This window comes from Equus quagga, chromosome 6 (assembly GCF_021613505.1).
Source record: "Equus quagga isolate Etosha38 chromosome 6, UCLA_HA_Equagga_1.0, whole genome shotgun sequence".
NCBI lineage: Eukaryota > Metazoa > Chordata > Mammalia > Perissodactyla > Equidae > Equus > Equus quagga.
In genome coordinates, this window is record NC_060272.1 from 64,191,119 (window position 1) to 64,200,072 (window position 8,954).

General features: G+C 43.9%; 1 protein-coding gene across 1 annotated transcript in view; it reads right to left on the reverse strand.

The window, feature by feature from the left end:
* Positions 1–5,598: 5,598 nt before the first annotated feature.
* The window catches only part of FOXO1 (forkhead box O1), an 8,079-nt gene continuing 4,723 nt past the window's right edge, over positions 5,599–8,954 (reverse strand). Inside the window, exon 2 of the mRNA XM_046664393.1 lies at positions 5,599–8,880. The gene's annotated coding sequence lies outside the window, so the exon portion shown is untranslated. The remainder of the gene's footprint in view (positions 8,881–8,954) is intronic.

The following is an 8,954-nucleotide window of genomic DNA, read 5'->3' on the forward strand; positions in this document are numbered from 1 at the left end:
TTTTATCCAATTCCATTCGGTAGCAGAGAAGTGGAGACAACCCAATGACACAGCACTAAGGCAAAAATTACAAATGACAAGGTTTATGTCTTTCTCGGGTGAGGTTCTGTGAAAACAAATCAGCAACTGTCTAAGGGTGACCAGCTGCCTTTTCTTTTTTTTTTTTTAACTGAGAGACTGTGACTGTTCCAGGATTGGCACAACCTAGCTGTCTCTATAGACATGCAGCCCTTCCAGGGGGTGAGCAGATGAACTGGCATTTCAGTCTTGTTAATGGCAATTTTGGAGGTGGGATTTAAGCAAAGGAAACTGGCTCTGGCCCGAGCCCAGAGAAAAGCTATATGGAAAAGGAGGATTTTGCAACCCAAGGGGACGACTGGCTGGGAGGAAAGCCAATGAGCCCTTTTAGGTATTTCTTCACTGGTCATATCCCCTCTCTCGCCTTTGAACTTCTTTTGTGGAAGAAAGTGAATAGCAGCTCCAGACTTGTCAAAATACCTTGGGCTTCTTGGTCTGCTTTTAATTTGTTGGAATGTTGGCAGACAGACTGGCTCACCAAAGAGGAATGCCTTTGGCTGTGCCCAGTGGTCAAACGCACTGGCCAGTTGCTTTGGGCTCTCCGGGAGCTTGATGATGACCCAAATCAGTCAGGCCTGGCTCTGAACTTCTTGGTAGGATGGCTATACGGCTGCCTTGGGAGGATTATTGAGGACTATTATTATTTAGCTAGAACTACACACAGCCACATGCCTGAATGTGGAAAAGGAGTCGTGAAAGTCATCTAGCCCACCTGTGCAAGTTAACTACTCCGAAACGAGGGGCTGGCGTGGGCTTGAAGGGTAGAGGAAGGCTTTGAGCTGTACCTAGTGGATAAGGAAAGGAGAGAAAAGCATTCCAGACAAATCTCCCAGCATGTGAAAAGGCTGGAATCAGAAAAGGCAACGGCTGTCGCTGTGACGGGTGCCTAAGGTGGCGGAAGAGACGAGAATGCAAAGGAAGGTTGAGAAGAACCTTCTATGCCATAGATGAAAATTTAATCTATGCTATTTAGGCAACAGGCTAACATTCCTCTAGAATAACCCACCAGTCAGAGATAGCTTCTTCCAAGGGGACCTGAGTTCTCTCCCCCACTGGGAACTCTTGGTAGCTCACTATGAAGTGAGGGCTCTCGGACGTAATTAACTGAAAAGCAGTCATTTGCTGATAGGGTGAACACGTAATTAACCACCCAAACCCAAACACTTGAGAATGACAAGAGCAGCTATTAATAATTGTGCTGAGCACAGTTTGCCCAAGCCCGTCTTGGACAAACCAGAATGTTTGGTCACCCCTATTTTTGAGTCCTTTCTATGTGGTAGGCACTGTGTTAGGGTCTTAGGTCATTTAATTCCCCCACAACTCATCAGTAGGTGTAATTATTTCCACTTGACAAACGATGATGAGTGCTCAAAGGCAGAACCGGCATCCTTTTGCATTTCTTTTCCAACTCCAGAATCTTCCTCTTCCACCCTCATGTTTGAAAAAAATCTCTGTTGATGCTTAGGGCACCTGGCTGCTCCTCTGTGTAGCCTTCCTAGTCACTGACATCTACCTGCCTCCTGGGTTCTCTCCCAAATTAAAGGCTTTGGTGCTGGAATTTGAGACTTCCTCTCCACCCCAGGTCCTGCTGTCCCTTTTGTTGGCTCTGAAGTCTAATCTGCATGCCCCATGCAACCTTCAGGCTTCTCATCCCCTGACTGTTCCACCCTAGGGCCCCATACCTCATTGCTTCTCAGTCACCTACTGCCATGACCACCCCCAGACTTGCCACAACTTCCTGTTCTCTCACTCCCTAATTCCCATTCTACCTGTTCTTCTATGTCACCCAATCACCCCAACCAACAGGCCCACAATGCCTTCATTCTGCCCAGTTAGTGGTGTGCTGGTAAACGTTTAACCTGCTCTGTGGGGAAGTAAGGTACGCCTGCATATGCGTACACACGTTTATTACAAATTTACTGACATAAACGACGTGCAGCATACAATTTACAAATAATGAAATATACAGGACTATCAGGCCAATTGATTCCCACAGAACTCTTATCTGTAGCCGACAAATGGTGGCGGTGGCAATTCAGTCAGTCAAGATTGGACAAATGGACTTGCATCCCAATCCACTTTTTCCTCAGTAAGTCTATTTTCTCAATGAATCTAACTGATGTGATTTACTGTCAAACTATTTCTCACCCTCAAATTCTGTCCATTAAACTGAAACTTGTTCCGCTTCAGCACAAGCAGTAGCACAGTACTCCCACCATACAGATAGAACTGAGGTAAACACCTCAAGAGCAGATGAGTAAAATAATACATTAGGGCGTGATGAGTTTTGAGTGGTTTTACTACCTTTGTTTTTCAATGTAACTTATTTAATAGTAAGTTTACCTAATTTAATTGTAAATAATGGTGGTATTCAAAATTGGCTCACACAATTCGCGCAAATTTAACCATCAGTTCTTGTGAACCGGATGACTGGCTCCAACACACCACAGTGGCCCCCTCAACATCAGTCTTTCCTCTCTTCTCCTCTTTCCCTGTCCTACAGGTCAGCCTAAAAAGGCCACATGGAGTTGACGTCCTCCACAGTCAACTGGGTGAACACGACAGGGGTGAGGTCAAGGTCAAGTAGTCTAAAATGTCTCTCAATTTTCTTAGTACTGTTCCACAGAGAACGACGTGGGAAACAAATATATACTGGGCACACGACAGGTTTACAACTTACTAAGTACTTCTAGAGTTACCATGAAAAGAGAGGTCTACCGACTCTCTTGGTGTATGGGTCTGGTAAACTGCCCACATGCTCCTCTGCTTAAGGGATGGAGGACTGCAGGTGGGCATGAACCGGCGGCTCTCCCACTCGTCCTGCAGGGACATGCCGACTGTCCAGAAGCCTCACTAAGGAAACAAATCCCCAAGGCCTACTATTACCTGCGCCGACACCAACCCCTATGTGGTCTTTCTGCCTGACACAGGAAGCCATTTGCGGTCATTACCTCATCCCATAATCCTCACATCAAACCTGTGAGGCAGGTAGCAGAAGATATCCTCAACTTATCTGTGGGGAAATCACTGCCCAAGCATCAGAGAAGCCTACTGCTGTGCAAACACTCCAAGTGTCCCTGCCACCAGCACAGACTAAGCTGTGGGCAGCTCTGGCTCGTTCTGGGACCAAGCACTCAAGTGCAAAATGGACCTCCCCTCTATCCCAATTCATCAGTGAAAGATCTGGTTTAAAATGGCCCACTGTGAGGCCTGTTCTAAACAGCCATCTCATCTAAGACCATCTCACTTGGGCAGCAATTTTAGTAATATTACAACCCCAAGAATGTTTGCAGAAACTCCAGCAAGTATGAGAATCCCACATGGCTCCTAGGCTCTCATCCTAGGCAACTTTTAAGTTCTACGGGAATTATAAAAGTTGCTTGCAGGGGATTGGAGCTCACCAAACGAGTGAGATGTAAAGAATGAGTAACAAGCCCTCACAAAGTTGCCCTTTTTTTTCCTGGAGAATGTAAATCTCTACTTTTCACCAATGGCTTCCAGGGCAAACAAAACTCCCAATTTTGGAAAATGTTAACATGATAAACATCAATGCTAAGAAATTTCATTCAGCTTTTGAGTTCACGGGGATGCGGGGTGGGAGGAGATAGTCAAGCTAAGAAAAGTTGGCCTAAGAAAGTTGCCCTACCTCCTCCTTTTCTTTCCATAACAGGTCAACGCCTTCAGTACGGAGCTCCCTCCTCTCAGAGCCCTATTGGCAAAGCCAGGCGTCTGCACAAAAAGCCTCCTTTCCCAGTCACCAGCAGAAGCTAAAAGTTCTCTTTGGAACTTGTGGACACCCACGCCACTCCACAGCTTCCTCCGGTCAAGGGATCCAAGACCTTCAGCTCATACCTCAGCTGTCTCCACTTTGTGTCTGGTTCCAATGTATTACCCACTACGACCCAGGACTACTCGCCTTCCTCCTTGGTGCTAGCACATACCTCCCTTTCCAGGCCACAGGAACTTCAGTCATTTTCCAGTTACTTAAACTGGAAAACATCCTAGAGCCCACGTACGTAAGTTATCACCAGTGTAATTTTTTATATCAAAACAATGAAATAATACATTAGAACAAGGAAACCTCCCATGAATACACCCTCATCTTAGAGGTCACGGCCCGGCCCAGCCCAGCTGCGGGTTCCCAGTCCCGTAATGAGCACTAACTGATGATCTGAGGTTTGATGTGTATGTGACAGCATCTACTTCAGAGACTGCCACTTAGCGTGACACATCTCTTCTAACAGCCCTCCATCTACCTAACTCCACCAACCAGTGTAGTTTAACTAGCACCATCTTTGTTATAGGCCAGCTCAAACATGGAGAAACAATAGCCAAGGCAAAGTCCTTGAGTGTGGCTGGTGCCTGGGTCAAGAAACAATCCTAGGTACACATCCTGATTCTACTGTGGGCTCTCTGGTCACAGCAGGGACCTAGATACCGTCAGAGGAAGAAAGTCGTCCTCTGTGTTAGGCACCGAGCTCCAACCACGGGCTCTAGCAGGCAAAGTTCGTGCTTTGTCGCCTCCTTTCATCAAGTGATGTAAAATCTTGGGAACCGGTCTCAATAAATGACATGAGATGCATGACTGTGTATATGCACAGAGGGTTACGAAAGGAGCCTGCTGGCCTGAGTTCTGGCAGTACAACCACGTTTTTCTGCATTTGGACTGGATCAGCAGTTTTCAAAGTCATCTGAGCAGGAGCCCCAGGGTCTGGGAGTAGATCCTTTTATCTGTTGTACACTCTGGGCTTCTGACTATCGTGTCCTTTAAAGAAAGAGTTCTACTGCTAGCGGGAAGAAAAAAACAAAAAACCACCCTGAAAGCGCAACTGACTTTCTGGTGTCTGAACAGATAAACGTTAGCATAACCTATTTCCTTGGTGCTACTCCAACCCATTCACTCATTTGCCTGGTGAAAGGGTCAGAAGCAAGGAGAGACTGGGCAAAAGGCATTTTGACCATATTAATCTAATCCTAACTCATTCCTCGGGTATTTTTGGAAAGAAGCAAACATGGGAACCTCCAACCTACAGCCACTTAAAGGCGGACACAATCCTCTCCTTCAGCAAGGTGTGGGAAGCAGTGACAGGAGCACGTGACCTTGGAAAGCCACTGCTCCCGCCACATCATCCAGGGCCTGCTCGGTGACCTCGCCAGGACCCTCCTCACTCGCCCTCTGGGTGTTTTTACCTTCAGCACAGTCTGTTCTGACATGAGATTTAATATGCCTGGTAATTACTGTGCCGGATGCAGTTTCAGACATTCCAAAGACGAATACTCCAGGGTTGCTTGTTATCAGGGATTTCACTTGTTCTTCAGTTCTCAGGGGCTATTGGTTGGGTCCCGGAGGGCCCGTTCCGCTCCCCACCCCCACCCTGCCCTCCAAAGGAAATACCAGATTTGAATAAACCGTGGCACTGCAGCTGATGAGGTTTAACTCAAGTGATAGCTAAACATTTAAAAAAAAAAAAATCCTAATAAAAAGCTTACTGTGTACAATTAGAAAAGAAAGACACCAAACCATTTAGACATAATTTATGTACATTTATGGCTTTATACAATAATAGCAAAGATTGTTCTTGTGTCTGTAAGTACATCAGCATCATCAGGCACTTCTCAGAGTATCGGAACAGGAACATGGAATTTGCACTGGTGCTAACCTCGAGCAGAGAAATGCAGGGGGCATGACTACGTCCTGACAGGATTTACGTGGCCACACTGCTGGGCCGCGCACCACCCTCAAAGAGGAGGCCAAGAGTAATGCCAGGCTGTTTTGTTTGTATAAACCATATTGCATTTTTTTACTGATACTCCCAAACTAAAACTGCAAGAGAAACTTCTTGTTTAAAAGTCAGTTATAAATTAAGAACTGAATATAAGCATTTCAAGGAAGGGGTGGGCGGTGGGTTTGGGGTAAGGGGGATTGGTAACATATATCCAGCAGTTGAACGAGTCCAAATTGCATACCCTTGGAGAACCATTTCCATTTTACGTGTCCTTCTCCTCTTCTTGGGATGTCCCATTGATTTACTGCTCGCCGGGATACAACATTTGCTAATTAGTTTAGACTTTGTCAGTTTGTCAAAGCAGAACTTTCCAAGTAATGCATCTATTACCTAAATATAATCCCATACGTCTATATTACGGAAACAATACTTTATACTTAAAATATCTGAATAGCTCTATAATACAATATGCTTTTAATAACAGTACAAACCAGAGGAAATAAATCAAACAAGGCTGCATAGGTGATATCATTTGCACATTTCACAAAGCAATCATGTACAATAACTGATACACTAATTACTCCAGAAAGTCAGTATTCGTACAGAAAAAGAATTATCAGAGGTCACAGAATGTTTGTTTTCCAAGTAGACAAGGTGCCTTTCAGTGGACTTCACTGTACCCCAGAAAGCTACCCGGGAGTCATGTTATTCCAACACAAGGGAAAACTTGAAGGAAAAGAAACATATTTACACAGACTCAGGAGGAAGAAACACCTTTTCAAAAGTCACTTTATGAAGTAGTAAGATCTGAACAGTGATTTTAGCTGTGGTTTAGCTCTTTAATGGGTGAAAGGGGCTCTGAGGCTCACTGTGTGACGGCACGGGAGGAGGAGGGGGTAGTGCGTGGTCACAGAAATAGGAACGTGAGTACTCTGGCACCAACCAGTTCTATTCCACACACAGGAGGCACTGCTAGAGGAACTAGGCTTTCTAACACCAGACATATTTTGGAGTGGCCAGCAATGAAGATGGTTAGAGAGGTGGCTGTTTAATATTTTAAAAATAGCCGAAGTCACAGTGGGAAGCTTACGATAGAGCTGGCCTCCTGTAGGAAATCTATCAGCAACACTTGTGTTCTTGTTAAACATGGAGGAAAAACCAGGCCAATAGAGACGCAATTCACAGGCAAGACAAAGCATGTGTGATCTGGGCTAAGTACACAGAGATCAGAGCCTTCTCAAGGAGGCAAGGCGAACATTTTTGTGCCTCTGCTCCTTTTATTGTGCTGACTTTGGGCATTCCACATGACTTGAAAGTACTGATGGATTAAATGGGACGCAAAGCCGGTTAACTTGGTCTGTCAGTTACAGGTAATTAGAAAATATTAAAACATAATGATTAGAATTATAGTTTATGTTGCTAAAGGCTAAAGAAATTCTCCAATTCTTAACTTATGCTAACGCTTTTAAAATAAATTCAAATATACAACTTACAGCTGGTTTGTTGGTTTTCAAATTAATTGCCCCTATTTTTAACCAAGTTCTGTTCCATTTGGTGGCCACGTGCACTTGTGAACACAAAGCATTGAACAAATCACTCAAGTCCCACTTTCAAATGTCTCCTTCCACTTAAATTGCCAAGGTGCTAAGTAACCTACAGGACAGAGAGGAAAGGGATGCCAGGTGAATGCTGACAATCCTTCAAGGCGGAGCTACAAAACCAGCCTCCCCCTCGGCCAAAATGACAACACGGAACTATGAGGGGAAACTTCTGCTGAAGCTCAGCTCAAAAAGGTTAAGTTGATCACAACCCCCAGTGTGGGAAAGGAGCGCTGATTTAGATGCGCGTCTGTCTCCCTTTCTGGTCTACACACATTACGAGGCCTCCCAGGAGTAACTGAGACGACCAGCACACAGGCGTCCATCAGAAGACTCGATGTTCTGCGGTGTGCTGAATCACAGGCTATAGAAGCAGATGGAATTTCTTTAAAATACATACATAAAAACATATTAAGTTCTCCTAAACGTGAAACACAAAATGTCCATAACTGTACACCGTCCCGCCAAAACAGGGCCAGACACATTGAGTACGCGAGTACTAATTACAATGATTTTAAGATTAGTCAGAAAACATCACCAAGTAGCATCCCAAAGTGTACAAACCAGTTAAGCACGTATAAAATTAGTACTAATCCAGTTAGAAATACAAAATGAAAATTATGGATGCTGCCTCCAATATCTGGGATTCCACAAATTTACAAGCAGACTATGTAACAAAGTAGACTCTAGTTATAAGAAAACGTAACAGTTCAATATCTATTCCAAAAATGATCTCAAGTCCCAACAATAACATCAAAAATCATTTATCTGGAAATTAGAACCATTTAAATGTTTGTACAAATTTGCAAATAACAAAATAAACAAAAAAAATAGAAAAACCTGTACAAGGCTGGCATTTAACCTTTTTTTTTTTCTTTCCAAAAGAGTGACAAGTCCATTAATTCAGCAGATTGGCATCAGGCTACTGGTTCTCATTATGTGGCAATGTGAACACGTCCAAAGCCATTCAGTAGAGGTGCAGAATGGGGAACTTGGTTCTTTGTGATTCGTCAGTTCAGCAGAACACAGGTAGTACAAACAAAAGTTTAACTTACCAAGGACATGAGACCATCACAGTATTACAAAAAGAGTATAAACTTTCCTTGGACCAAATGGATATTTAAAAAAACAAAAACACACACAAATACAATTCTGTAGCTACAGCTTATATACAAAACTTGAAAGCACACCAGGATCCGAAAAGTCTTTTCTGCAATTAGATGGTGTAGTGAGTTTGGCACTTCATTGTAATGAAATTTCCAATGGCACAGTCCTTATCTACAGCAGCACATAACCTGCAAACAGTGGGCAAACATCCTGTACAGGAAAAGTGTCTTCGCTGCCAAGTTTGACGAAAGGAAAAAAGAAACTTTTTTTTTTTTTTAATCAAGAAAACGAAAAGGAGGGGTGAAGGACATCTTTGGACTGCTTCTCTCAGTTCCTGCTGTCAGACAATCTGAAGTACTTTTAAGTGTAGCCTAGAAAAAAACACACACACAATGAAAATATAGCCAAATTAGAAGCGATTCAATTTAACAGAGTGACAGACATA